This window comes from Carassius carassius, chromosome 42 (assembly GCF_963082965.1).
Source record: "Carassius carassius chromosome 42, fCarCar2.1, whole genome shotgun sequence".
Taxonomy (NCBI): domain Eukaryota; kingdom Metazoa; phylum Chordata; class Actinopteri; order Cypriniformes; family Cyprinidae; genus Carassius; species Carassius carassius.
This window is the reverse complement of record NC_081796.1, coordinates 15,016,938-15,031,210: the sequence shown is the minus strand read 5'-3', so window position 1 is coordinate 15,031,210 and position 14,273 is coordinate 15,016,938. Positions and strand designations below refer to the sequence as shown.

Below are 14,273 nucleotides of genomic sequence, written 5' to 3'. Positions count from 1 at the left end.
GATGTACTAAATGATTCAACTCGTTCACGAACGACATGTGTACCAGTTCAGTCATTTCATTCACGAATGATATCTCTAGATCTCGTTCAGACTCATGAAACTCGTTCAGTGAAGGGCATATTCGTTCACTACATTCAACAAATCACATGCTCCTCACATGTCATACTCGAAGGCAATTGGCTTGAGGTTGAGTAACTCTTTGACAGGATGAAACAGTTCACAGAGCTACCCGGTTCACCGAGCTGCACATGCGCTGCTAATAGCGCCGCGCTGCTGTGGAGGGAGGAACTTCAGTGAATAAGAAATATGAGTCAGTGGATTACGTGAACGAGAACGATTCATTCACCTAAAAGATTCGTTCAAAAAGAACGATTCGTTCATGAACGACACATCACTACTTGTTATCTAGCTTCAAGCGGAACAACACAAAAATGAGCGAAGAAAGCAAAAATACACAGTCATCCTCAAAACCAGTGCCAGAAGAGCTAACAGCGAGACATGGGTCAGCTTCTTTAGCCTGGAGATGGTTTGGTTTTGACAAAAAAGACGAGAAACAATTGTCGACCATCTGTAGAATTTGTCGCAAGCAGATCGTCGTAAAGCAGAGCGTCTTAACCAACCTCTTCCATCATCTCCGTACCACGCACAAAACACAGTTTGAAGAGTATGAAAGGCTTCGTGCTGAACGTTTACATTTTGCAAAACACAACTTTTTTTTTTTTAAGAGGTAGTCACATTGTTGTTAATCTATTACTAATAGAGTACGGTTTGCAAAGCACAAAGTTAATTTATTATATATTGTACTGGAAAAGCACTGTTCTTGTATTAAAATAAATATTTAGTACAGTAACTTAGTTCATGTTTAAATCAATAATGTCTCATATCCAGTGTTGGGGAGTAACTAGTTACATGTAACGGCGTTACGTAATTTAATTACAAAATAAATGTAACCGTAATCAGTTACAGTTACCAAGAAAAAATGAGTAATTAAATTACAGTTACTTATGAAAATTGTAACGATTACAAAGAGGATTACATTTGAATATTTACACACATCCACATACAGCTTATTTCTTTCCCAAATTGCAAAAGACATATGGCCCATAATCTCCGAGACGCGGAAAACACATTCGTAGAATCCAGTCATAAAAATGGAATTCAGCCTATAACGCGGACGCAATATGCCACATTTTGGACGAATAAATCAAAAGTAGGTCAGTACACTTGAATCAAAACCCGATATGGACTGATGTCTGTGAATATTAAGCCGCAAAAAGACTGAAAATGAATCCTGCACGTTCTGCGTGTCTGTGGAAATCAGGCGCTTACTGGACATCGGGAGAACCGGGACTATTCCCGGTGGCCTGGCAGACGATTTGGCCTTCTACTTTAATATTGTTATTGTATAATTGCAGGCCGATTATACTAAAGCAATTATTTCCGAATCTGCCATTCGATAATTAAATCCCTAATAAATCATGAATCGGTTAGTCGTGACTGGCAATGGTTGGGCTCGCGCGCTCTCCGCGCCTCCGATAAACGGTTTGGATCAGACTCCGAGTAATCAATGCGAGAGAGAGAGACCGGAGTGAACTGTGTAAGCGCACAGCTGGAGCAGAGAAGCGGTGCAGGTCAGTTTCATCTGTAAATATGCTAATGTAGTTTTGTCTTTGTTTACTTAGTCAAGCAGCAGCAGCACATTGCTCGCAATCACTCAAAATACTGTATAAACGACGTCATTATTATCTTTTGTAATGTTACAGTAGTAAGTTAGCAGACAAATCATCATATTTTATCATAGGTTTGGGGGGAGCTAGTGGATACAAAAACACAACCCTTAGGAAAATTAATATAGCCTATGGTATGGCACTAACCGTGGTTTAATTATGGAATTTGTAGTAAAAATAAATACAAGTGGTAATTCATTTGCCAAAAAAACAAAATTGCACTTACAAAACATGGTAAAAGTCAAATAAAAATCTTCAGTATTAAAGTCATGAGAGAGATGGGTGGATAATGGAAGTGAAGGTGCAGTTCACACCCGATTGTTCAGGGAGAACCTCTTAATTACGTTGCAAGTCCCCCAACCTAAGGATTCAAATATTTTTGATGTCAGGTCCAAAAAAAAAATAGGGTTCATGTCCATGTATCAGAATGGGTTGTGGGTGTATGAGTGTGAGATTTCCCAGCCTATTTTTTTTCCCAGTCCGCCCCTCATGGAAATTAATCTCTAGAACAGTCACTTCATGAGCATTTTTTACTTATTTTGAGAAACTATCATCATATCATATACAAAGAGACAGCAGTGTTTCAAAAAGACACCAATGTTTCAGGAGTTTAGTACACAAAATAGGACACATGCTTATTAGATAACCGTATTTGAGTTGATGTATATGCTTTTATTTTTTTATTAACTATTTTTCCCCAAACCATTGTTAGATGCAGTTAGATGCCTGTAGTTATGCAAAGATTTGGTTTCAAAAACAGTATCTATAAACTATTTCTTTTGATTTTAAATCTGCTTTGAACTTCAGATCAATCTCTAAAAAAGTAAAGTCTGATTGTGTGGTGGATGTGTTCAAATGTGATCATCTTAATTTAAGTGATGAAGGATGGTGAAAGTCTGACAGTATTGAGCACTACTTTAAGGTTAAACCTGCATGGTGTAAAATGGTTGAAGATGATTTACAGTTGCAAATTAACATTCATTAGAAATTTATAAAAGTAATCAAAATGTACTCAAAAGTAATTAGTTACATTACTTTATTAAAGTAATTAAAAAAGTTACACTACTATTACATTTTAAATAGGGTAACTTGTAATCTGTAACCTATTACATTTCCAAAGTAACCTTCCCAACACTGCTCATATCTAGTGTTGTCAAAAGACCCGGTACTTCGGTACCAAGTCGGTACTAAAATTTTTTAAATGTGACGGTACCAGGTTTCTTTAAGTACCTGTAGTACCGAGGTCCCTTTCAACCCCGGTTCAGCGCTATGATTTCCGTGAAGCAGAAAACGAGGACGGAATCTCAAAATCCAGTCATGAAAATGAAACTTACATTTTAATATGGACAGTCATGGAATTTATCAAGGTTAGGATAAATTAATCAAATCAAATCTCCATATGGACCAGTATCTGTAAATGTTAAGCCGCAAAAGTTGTTTGAAATATGAATCCGTGTTCTACGCGTCTACGCAGAGGCGTGCGGGTTTGTTTACTACATAGACCGAAGCGCACGACGCTTGCATTAATTTCAGCATCTGAGCTTCAGAGTTCTCTCTCCATCAAGCGATCTGAACTTTTCAGTTCATCTCAATGGATGCACAGCGCACCTGTAATTGTTGCTCTGTAAACTCTTTGTGAAGGAGCACGACTCACCGTCGCTTTACTGATAGCGCTGTTTCTCACACATGCAAAGAGAGAGAGAGCGAGAGTCTTACCACTATGAATCGACATGCTATATGTAAACTATTCTTTGTTGTCTTCTCCTGTCAAAATAATGGAGTTCATTTAGAATTATTCATATTCATTTTCGAACAAGCAGAAGACATACCGGTTTCTCCGGTAGTGGGCGGAGATAATGCGCAAATGGCAATTTCATTGGCTGGCGCTGATCTCTTACCGTCCCTGTTTTGATTTCAGCAAATCATTTTGACCGAACACCAGACAACGTGATTAATATTCATGAATCCAGCAGCTCATCAATTCATAGTGCATTGTATAAACATTAGTATGATAGTAGAATTAGTAGTAGTATTATCTTTTAATAATAATATGATCTATTACTATTTTTTTTACAGAAACCCTCAATGACCAAAAATATCTTAAGCATCACCACCAGTCTTAAGTTCAGTTAAAATGACAAATATGCATTCATTAGGCCTAAAAGTTAATTTTTACATAAAGGCATTGTGCTAGAAATATTACTATTATTTAGTAAAATGTATGTGATACTGCTACTACTGTTGAATTTTTTTTATAAAACTTTATTTTTTAAAGAAATAAATCACAATATTTCTTCCATGTTTTAATTTTAATAGCAAATCACCTTTATTTACCAAAAATAAAATGTGTTTAAATTTCATAAATTAAAAGACAAATTAAATTTGGGTGAAACTTGTTTACTGTTTTTCATAATTATATAACTTGTAGAAAAACTTTAAACACAATTGTAAATAAGTATAAAGAATGGCATTGGTTTTATTTTTAGTGATAAAAAGTTTGTTTTTTAATTAGCATATTTTTGTGTTTTGCTTTGGTACCGAAATTGGTACCGAGAACCGTGGACTTTCACTGGTATCGGTACCGAATACTGAAATTTTGGTACCGTGACAACACTACTCATATCTTTATTTACTAGTAATTCTATACAATAATAGGTCAAATGCAGAGCCATCACCCGCAATCTATAAGTTTGTTTTAATGATAGCAGTGCGGATGTGTGTGATAAAAAGGTACATGTTGATCTTTGACTACTCAAGGTTGAGCTAAAGCCGTTACACAGGTCATTCACCTGTACTGCCCTCATTTGAAAAACAAACTTAGCCATGCTGAATTTGTGTAGACATCATTGACGCAAGCCTTGCAAATAAAGAAGAAAATGAAGTGCCTATGAATGAAATGACTATCAATGCAGTTAGTTTTGATTTATCATGCCTTAAGCCATCTACACACAGCACAATTTTAGCAATCCTATAAGATCACTGCAAATCACAGTGTGTGACATGGATCTGATAAACTTGGGTAACACATAAATGCAGACTGTATGATGATGACACCTATTGACTTGTAGGCTACGACGCATGTTACTATAGAAAAATACAACGTCAGTAGTATGCATTAGTGGTAAACAAAAAGAGCATGATGAATCACAGTTTGGCAGTTGTAGTTTTTTACGTGTGCTGAAAAATAGAGGAAGGGATAAGACCTTGAGGTAAGCAGTTTAATATTTTAGCACTGTCGCGTTAATTTCACATTATATATTGTTTATTGGTTGGTCAGTAAGTGGGTCGTAGCAGCAAACACACTGTGTGATGATCATGCTGAATTAATGACACTGTCCGAAAATGATTGTTTCACAATGCCAATCTTTCATCTGGGACCGACAAAAATCTTGCAGTGTGTCTAGGGATTAACTAGTATTGACTGAAATGGCTACACAGATAAGAAGTGGCATTGTGATTAATAATTTTCTTTGTAGAACTTTATACGCCTACAACAAAGTAAATGGCAAATAGCATCCCACATGCACTTCACCAGTAATGCATTTTATTTAGAAGAGCATGTGAAAATGATCTACAGATGTACTGCTAATCAAAGTATTATGACTGAAATGTAAAGACTTTGAAGATCATCAGCATTTGCCTTAGGCGGTTTAAAAATAATATAGTGTGTCTATTTTCCCAGTGCCACAGATCAACTGCTGTAGCTTGTGTATCTTAGAAATTCCTTATGCAATCCAGACACAGACAGAGCAACTCTTGGTCAGGGCGAGAGAGTCTGGGAAGCATGGAGGGCTTAACAAAGAGAAAAGTAAGAGATAAAAAGATTATGAGATAGTAAAGACCTGTACAGAGTAGGCAGAAAGCAGAGGGTAGAGAAACGGTCACGAGTGACTAAAACAACCACTTCCCGGAGTGTTTGGTTTCATAATCATCTAAACTGAATTAGCATTAATTCTCATATCAATCTCAATGCATTTACAAATTAGTCTTTAGTAGATGCACAAAAACAGATAGCTTGAGAACACAAAAGCTGAGGTGCTACTTGATACGAGACAGAATAAGATTACATTATATTCCCCATTCACTGGTTTGCTAATCAAATTCAAGCATTGTGGTCCTCATTGGTCAAGAGCTGCTGCTTTTCTGTTTGGTAGCCTTAGCTCAGTGAGGACCTTCAGCTGCAAGCATGATTCATTAGCAGTGGAAGCACCACAGCGAGCTGCACCAACTACTCAATAGGGTTGGGTACCGAAACCCGGTGTCATACCTATGGAACCGGTATGCACCGAACCGAATCAGAACGCAAATTTCGGTGCCTCATTTCAGTGCCGCTTAAATGCCTGAGCGATCGATTTAAATATTTGTCCTGGTTCTCCGAAATGTACACAAAAGGCAGGGGCGTCGCTGAGCTTTTTTAGTGGGGCTATGGCATTTAGCTTCATAAACTGTACACAAATTTGTGATCGCCTCAGAGTCAGTCCCCTTAAATTTCATATGAAAGCAGCAGCAGACCGGTCTCCTCCCGCATTTCAGTGCGCTCTTCAATCCGCAGACCGCGGCGGAGCAGCGCAAGCGGACTCGAACAGAAACGGGACACAAGGTGTGTGTTTATCAATAGATTGTTAGAATATCTGTTAGGGATGCACCGGTTGACCGGCCATAAATCAGAACCGGCTGGTTTTTGCTTAAAATACGCGATCGGCAATCGGCCGGTTTTTGGTCTTTTTTCAGCCGACTTCATTGTAATCGTTCGCTATGTCATTTGTGTGGAAGTATTTCGAAATCTGTGCGTAAGACACGGGCAGCCGTTCAGCTCTGGAAATGCAGGGCTTCATGTCTGAGGCACAGATAGCAGGAAGCGATCAGCCGTTGGTGTACTGGCGCACAAATAAGAGTCCCTTTTCTGTGCACTGCATACTAAAGCTGCGAGAGCATATACTGTACCTGTCCGCACCCTGAACACGAGTAGACCGTGAAGAGATGTTCAGATCAACTTATCACGTGTTGGATGAGAAACGAAACTGACTAAACTGAGACACAACTTTTTTTTTTTTTTTTATGGAAAATTAGTACTTGCATACATGTTTGAAAAGCCAGAAATAAACGTCAGTTCTGTATAAGATTATTATTTTTATTTTACTTTAAAATTACATCGACTTAATTTGATTTAAAAATCACCTGCTGTAGCACACTGTGAAAAAAGTGTTTCATTCATCCAATTAAAAATTTTTGGGGTAATGATTCACATCTATATTTTTTTACTTGAGACAATAGTTATTTATTTTTCATTGGCTCAAGTTAAAAAAAAATATAGATGTGAATCATTACCCTAATTTTTTTTTTTAAATTGGATAAATGAAAACACTTTGCATCTTTGTTTTATTCGCACCAACATTGTTTGATTTTAACATTTTGGAATCATCTATTTATATAGCATACTTTTATTTAGTCTCACTGGTAAAGACCTTTTTTTTTATTTAAAACCAAATTTAAAAACTAAAATACTGAATGCTGATTAAGAAACATCTTATTGAATGTGTGTTGATTGTGTTGTTTGGACTTTAAAACAATGCAGTTATTGCCTTTAATTTCACATGGTTACAGTTAATCTTTAAATTTAAGGCCAGTTCTCTGTAGTTTCAACCCAATTCAAAAACAAAAGCTAATGTCTGTACCATCTATGTTTGTATTGAATGTAGGCTAATTACTGTGCAGTTACTGCTGTTAATTTCAGATGGTTGCAGTTATTGTTTTCAATAGCCAAAAGCCAGTTTGGCCTATTAAATACCAAATAAACATCTTGTTTATGCACACTTTCCTTCTTTCTTGTTTGTTGCTTAAAGAGAAAAAAAAAAAAAACGGTATCGGAATCGGCCATGAAAAATCATGATCGGTGCATCCCTAATATCTGTGCAGTTCTTTGTCATAAACGTAGTTTACAAAAGGTCACGAGGGAGCAATCGGTTTCTCATCTACTGTAAAGTTTCCGCTGCGTTCACCACGTATCACACCACAGCTGTTTCCTCCAGCGACAATAGAGCCCTTAACACATATGAACACATACTTTAATTACACTTATTTAAATATACTTAATCTAACTGTACATACTTTATACATACACTACTGTGCAAAAGTCTTAGTTTAAGGCAGTCTGTTGTCAGACTGCTTGTGCATTCAACAATCTCACTAGATTATTATTAAAATTAATAGCAAAATAAATGTTTGGAAATGTAAACTGATATTTCCTACTGACACACTACAGCAAAAGATATAAATAACTGGATTAAAACACTTTTTTGGCATGAAAATACTAATGTGCCTAAGATTCTTTTTGCAAACAACATTGTTGCTACTTTATAAAGATTGACCATACAGTCATTCACTGTATGAACTGATTAAAGACAGCGACAGACAGCACTCATTTTAACTAAATATCAGAGTGATTGACAGAGAAACAGTAGAAACATTATGTGTGGTTTTGTATTAAATAATGACATAGATCGTGAAATACATTTATTAGCCTTAGAGAAAAGGAGGCTTGGGAAATGAGAGCATCCAAGGAGCGTGTGAATGCTATGGATTTATTTAAAATATTTTTAATGTTCTTTAATGTTATCCTTTTTAGGCTTTTTTAAATGTATTTATTTTTATAGAAGTATCGGTTCTGGCCCCGTTTAGGCACTGGTACTGTTTTAAAAGTATCGAAATGGCACCGGTATAGAATAAAACCCAATCGATACCCAACCCTACTACTCAAACCTCAACTTACTTAACCACATGCTGTCAAAGTTGCTTGATATCTAAAATATCCAACACTAAATATCCACTTGCAGCCTACAGAATGTAGCAGTGCTGCTTAAATCCAGTAAGTGGCGGTTAGTGTATTTAATTGATGGGGCTGTCAAAGATCAAGAAGGATCTCTTCACCACTTCTCTATTATGATTTTTTTAGCCTCCCCCTCTTTCCAATTCCATTCCAGCTCTACAAGACCAAGACCTGAACTCCACTTTGACCCTTGGCACAAAGCACCACAACTCTCTGTTGATGTTTAGCATGCAAAACAACCTTAAAAATGGCTGTTGTTTAATATTTTTATGTAAAACAAGATTAAAGATGGCATTAGTGTTAATTTCATCAGACGAGACTAGACTAAATATGTTCCTCAACGACCTTTTTTTCATGACTAAGACGAGACGATGACAAGACTGCACCACTGTCCAAAAACGCTGACTAAGACTAAATTACCATGCATTATTGTTGACGAAAAAAGAGGAGACGAAAATGTTTTGTATAAAATAAAAACTAAGATAAAATCTTTCTTCATTTTCGTCTACAATAATCTCTGCTTTTTCATCAGCTGTTACGCCTTTAAAATATTCAGAATGAGTTCGCGGCTTCATGCTGTGGCTCAAGTTACAGGTCTCATACTCCTGTGGCTGCAACACGAAACTGCTGAACACACAACACCCAAAGCGAACACGAGTGACGAGCGATGACGACTTGCTAGGTCGAAGGTAGAAGCTAGATATTTATGTGTTATAGTTAGCAGAGGTCTGTTATCAAGAAATAAAAAAGTGTGAGCGTAGAAAGAATTCATCCACACACTGCTCAAAAAATAAAATAAAATAAAAAATAAAAATCCTGAGCGCAAGTCCACAGTCTAGGCAGGCTTTGCGTGTTAAATTATATTTCCTGTCGCTGCGCAGGCTCTTTTATTGTACATGACAGCTTATGTCTTGATGACCTGTCTTTGCATTACGATTAAAAGCAGTATCAATAAAGTAAAAAAAGTGATCAGGTTAATCATTTGTGAATGTGTCTCCTAAATCTGAAATTGAAATAACATTTGCATTCAACAAAAATCATTCAACAAGTGTATTTTGTCATGTAATTATGACATTTAACCAATGTTTGAGATATGTGAAAGACTTTTTTTTTAATGAAATGTTTATCAGTAATAATCTCAGTAATAATGTGTTATTTTTAAAAAAGACTAAAAATTTTCGACTAAAACTAGACTTAAATTAAAAGACTTTTATTCGACTAAAATTGACTAAGATACCTTGAGTTTTCTTTTGACTAAAACTAAACTAAAATGATGAGACTTTTAGTCGACTAAAACTTGATTAACAAAAAAAGATATGTGAATGACTAAATATGACTATAACTAACAAGGACATTCGGCACAAGACTAAGACTAAATTAAAATAGGTGACGAAATTAACACCAGATGGCATGAAATGAAAAATATACTTTCTAAAATAAACTTATTTTGAATGATTCATTTATTCATGTTTAATTTCTTCTTTTTTATTTTTAAAGAGTTTTAAATTTCTAACCCTTGTCAAGGCTCGACAATAAGGACTCCCCGATGGCCTGTGTGAAAGACGCTCGGGACAGTTGAATGATTTGTCACTTGCCCGATTGGGCCACTGCTGCATTGTCACGAAGGTTTATAATTTACATCTGTTTTTAAAGAGGTGGTTTATTACGATTTCACTTAACGTTAGGTAGTGTGTAATGTTACTGTTTGAGCATAAACAATATCTGCAAAGTTGTGGCACTGAAAGTTCAATGGAAATGGAGATACTGTCTTAAAAAAATTCTCTCAGTTTAATGCCTACATAAATAGATCGTAGGGACTACAATGAGTTACTTCCCAGATTTGTGACATCACAAACGCAGACAAACCCCGCCCCTGGGAACATGCAACAAAGGGGGAGAGGCCATGCTGTGCTGCTTTAGAGAAGAGGAAGAAAAATAGGGGTGCATGTAAAAATCTATTCATATATTAATCCTGATTCCATTCCATTTATAAACGTATTTTCACATAGGTATGAGAAGCATTATAAATGGATGCGTGTAGAGCTGAAACAACGAATCGATTTAATCGATTAAAATCGATTATTAAAATAGTTGTCAACTAATTTAGTCATCGATTCGTTGCTAAATAACTTATTTGCCGTAAGCGGCTCATTTCGGGCATATTTCAAATCTGCGGTGACCAAAGTGTGGCAGTAATGAGCCACCGGAGGTTTTACTCCAGTACCAGTACAACAGAAGAAGTAGCGAATAGCCAATAGCTGGCCTCGTTTTATGTCACGTGCTTCCCGAAACAGCGTCTCTGCAGCATTCAGCGGGATGTGGGAGTACTTAACTTTGAGCCTTCAAAAAAGAAGATTAACCTGTAAACTCTGCACTACTGAACTGTTTAAGGGGCCGTTCACATATCGCGTCTTTTGCGCGCTCCTGTTCGTTATTTCCAATGTAGGCGCGCAGTATGCTCGCTCATAATGGAAGCGACGCGGTCGCAACGCGCCCGTTTTTCCAGGCGTGTCCGCATCGCATCGAGTTAAAAACATTTCAACTTTTCAGAATGCGGCAAGCGCACCGCGGATCATGTGACAAGAACTAAATAATCAGCTTCATCCTTTCCCGTAACAACGTTTAAAGCTCAGCCAAGATGAAGGAACAGCTGATCATAGCTGTATATGGATTTCCATTTTGAAATAAATTTAGTAGCAGAGCTACTGCAAGCGATTTTTAGAGCTGCAAATCCATTTATCCTTTGCTGAAATTTCCGCGTCTTCAAGGAGAGAACGTGTCGCCTCAGGAGCGCTTCTGCCCGAGCGCTTTGGAAAGGAGGAGAAAGCGGTGCGCCTAGCATTTTCCACGCGTTTTTAGGCGCGATATGTGAACGGCCCCTAAGACTTTTATTTGTGCAGATTCTCCAGTACAATGTTGTTTGCAAATGTTTAGTCGTAAAAGCTGATAACATTGCTTTTTAACAGTTAACATTTAAAGCTTTACAAACATGTTCTGTGATCAGTTTGTCGTTTACCAGTTCATAATTTCAGTCGTCCAGCCTAATTATGACTGAATGAGATAGGTAAATGTTTAAAGATATTTGAAATGCACTTTTTTTTCTAAGTATTCACTGCTCTTTTTCACACAGCAGGTTTTTTGTGTGTGTGTCCGATTTTTTTTTCTTGGACAACCTTCTGATGGATTTTACTTTAAATTGTGAGTTCCATTCAGGTTTCATGCCATTGGCACTTTATTCGAAGGATTGTTTACAATTTCACAGCATAAGCTATAAAGCTGTTTCCCAGTAAATAATAAAATACAACGCACTGCAATCTTATTCTGTTTTATCCTTATTCTTCGTGAAAATATGTTCTGAAAGATTCCTTAAGCTTTGTTCGGGATGTTAAACTACTTTAGGAGCTCTAAGGACTGCCATGGTGAAAACATTATTTGAAATCTCCTTGTGAAATTTGCTAGAGTATGGGTCAGTGTTTTTTCAACAAAAGGATTACTAACACATAATAAAACAACTCCAGGTATATTTTTGATGAGGATATGTCAATGCAAAATGGTTAAATCTCTTAAAAATCTATGCTGAATGATAAAGACCCTTATTAATAATTTACTTGGGGGAAAAAAATGGAAAAAACTAAAATATAAGTACATAAACCGAATAATCGATTAATCGTAAAAAATAATCGACAGATTAATCGATTATCAAAATAATTGTTAGTTGCAGCCCTAGATGCGTGCCCGGTTGCTGTACTGTAATAAAGCTTTAAATCAAGATAAAACCGTACATTAAAAGCTAACAGAAGCAGTAACATTTACAAATAACAGTGCATCTAAAAGTATGAGACAACAACAAACAAAAAAAACATACCATAAAGAGCCATGCTTTAACAGATTCTGCGTGATCCTCCTTACTAATATCTCTGTCTCAATTGGGCTCAAATTGATAATCAATATAGAGATGAATACAACTGGAGCAAATGCTGCTGAGGTGAGGGCTGGGACATTTAGACACACACTAGAGGCAGTTTAGCCAATCACAACCCACTGGACTAGCTAACCAATCAGAGTCTGTCATGTATTTATGAGGGAGAGGCTTCACAGAAGCAGGAAATGATCAGCACATTTACAGGAGAAAAGACAGAGCAGTGTGAAATAAAGGTTAATAATGTGAAGGAAAAAAAAAGTATATATATATATATATATATATATATATATATATACACATCGCTTTTTTTTTACGAAGCATTAAGATTTTCCAGAAAAAGAAAATCCAAGAAAAAGTGTATACACACATAAATTCCAACATTAACCCATATGAATAAATGGAACAAATTACTAATATCAATATGATTATTAACACAAATATGCTTGTGAACATTTTTGGATATCTTTTCATAAATGTTCAGAGTGTTTTTAAAATTATGATGACAATGAGGATGTGTTTTCACAAAAGGCAATGAGTACAATACAAATAACTATATTATTTTCATGCCTTTTCTACTGGAACATTTTCTTAAATGTCAATCATCCATGTAGGCTACATTTATCGACTGTGAATAAAATTAATCAGAAAAATGACAGTTAAGGACTGTATGTGTGACAGGAAAATAACAAAACTTTAATGTCTAAGACAACTTAAACAGCTACAATTTGGAAAATGTCACCAGACAGCGTAGAGAAAAAAAAGACACTGAAACCGTTCCAAAGTTTTACATTTTTAGAACCTTTAATGTAGAACACTAAAGGAATGCTGTATGATTGGTCTGACAGTTAATTCATAGAGAAACGTCTAACAAACAGCTGGAGGTGAAGACTGTAACACCAAACATAAATGGACACATAAAGGCATCTAAATCTGAATTATTTTGTTATCTGTAAAGCAAATACTGCCATTCTTCATCTCAAAACACAGTCAAACAGACAAACAAGTACATGATTATGAACCACTCCCAAATGAAATGTGTAGGCCTATAGGAGAAACACATCAATAATGCTTTCCTCTCCAAAGACAGATAATGGTGCAAGTAGGGATGGGACGGTATGAAAATTTAATATCACGATTATAGTGACTAAAATTATCACGATTATCAATATTATCACGGTTTTGTTGAAACGAGATGAAAGTGTTCAAAAATAGTTGATGCTCACACTGAAAACATTTCAGCAAGTTTTATATTTAATAATCAACAAACAACTAATAAAACAAGCAACTCTATGCACTTAATTTAAAGAAAGATTAAATTCTGTGGCATTTCCTTCCTTACAATAAAAAGTGTAGAAGCATAGAAAAGCATAGAAAAGTCACTGACTTTCGCCATTCCTTCTCGAAAAAAAACAAAAAAAACATTGTGCGCTGCGCTTGCGTCAGACTGTTGCTGGCTGGACATGATTTAATAGTGAGTTATTAAAACCGCGATAATCAAACACGGTTTTAATGATAATTCATTTTTAAACGATATTACTAACCTTCAGCACATTTTATCACGGTTATCAATAAAACCGGTTATCGTCCCATCCCTAGGTGCAAGCAATAACAGTCAGTAGTCAGTCTAGAGAGGGAGGAGTCTTGCTTCAGCAAACCTCTCAGCTTATCATCTTGCAACCAAAACTTCCAACAGGAAATGATTACTCACCCACAACTCCATACTACTCACACAGATATTATTTTGCAACCTCTTAGCATGCACATAAAAGGACACAAAGAACTTACAAATGATATTCAA

At 36.1% G+C, this 14,273-nt stretch overlaps 1 protein-coding gene across 1 annotated transcript in view; it reads right to left on the bottom strand.

The window, feature by feature from the left end:
- The window catches only part of LOC132123784 (phosphatidylinositol 5-phosphate 4-kinase type-2 alpha-like), a 41,540-nt gene that overhangs the window by 26,039 nt on the left and 1,228 nt on the right, over positions 1 to 14,273 (bottom strand). The gene's annotated exons all lie outside the window — the stretch shown is intronic.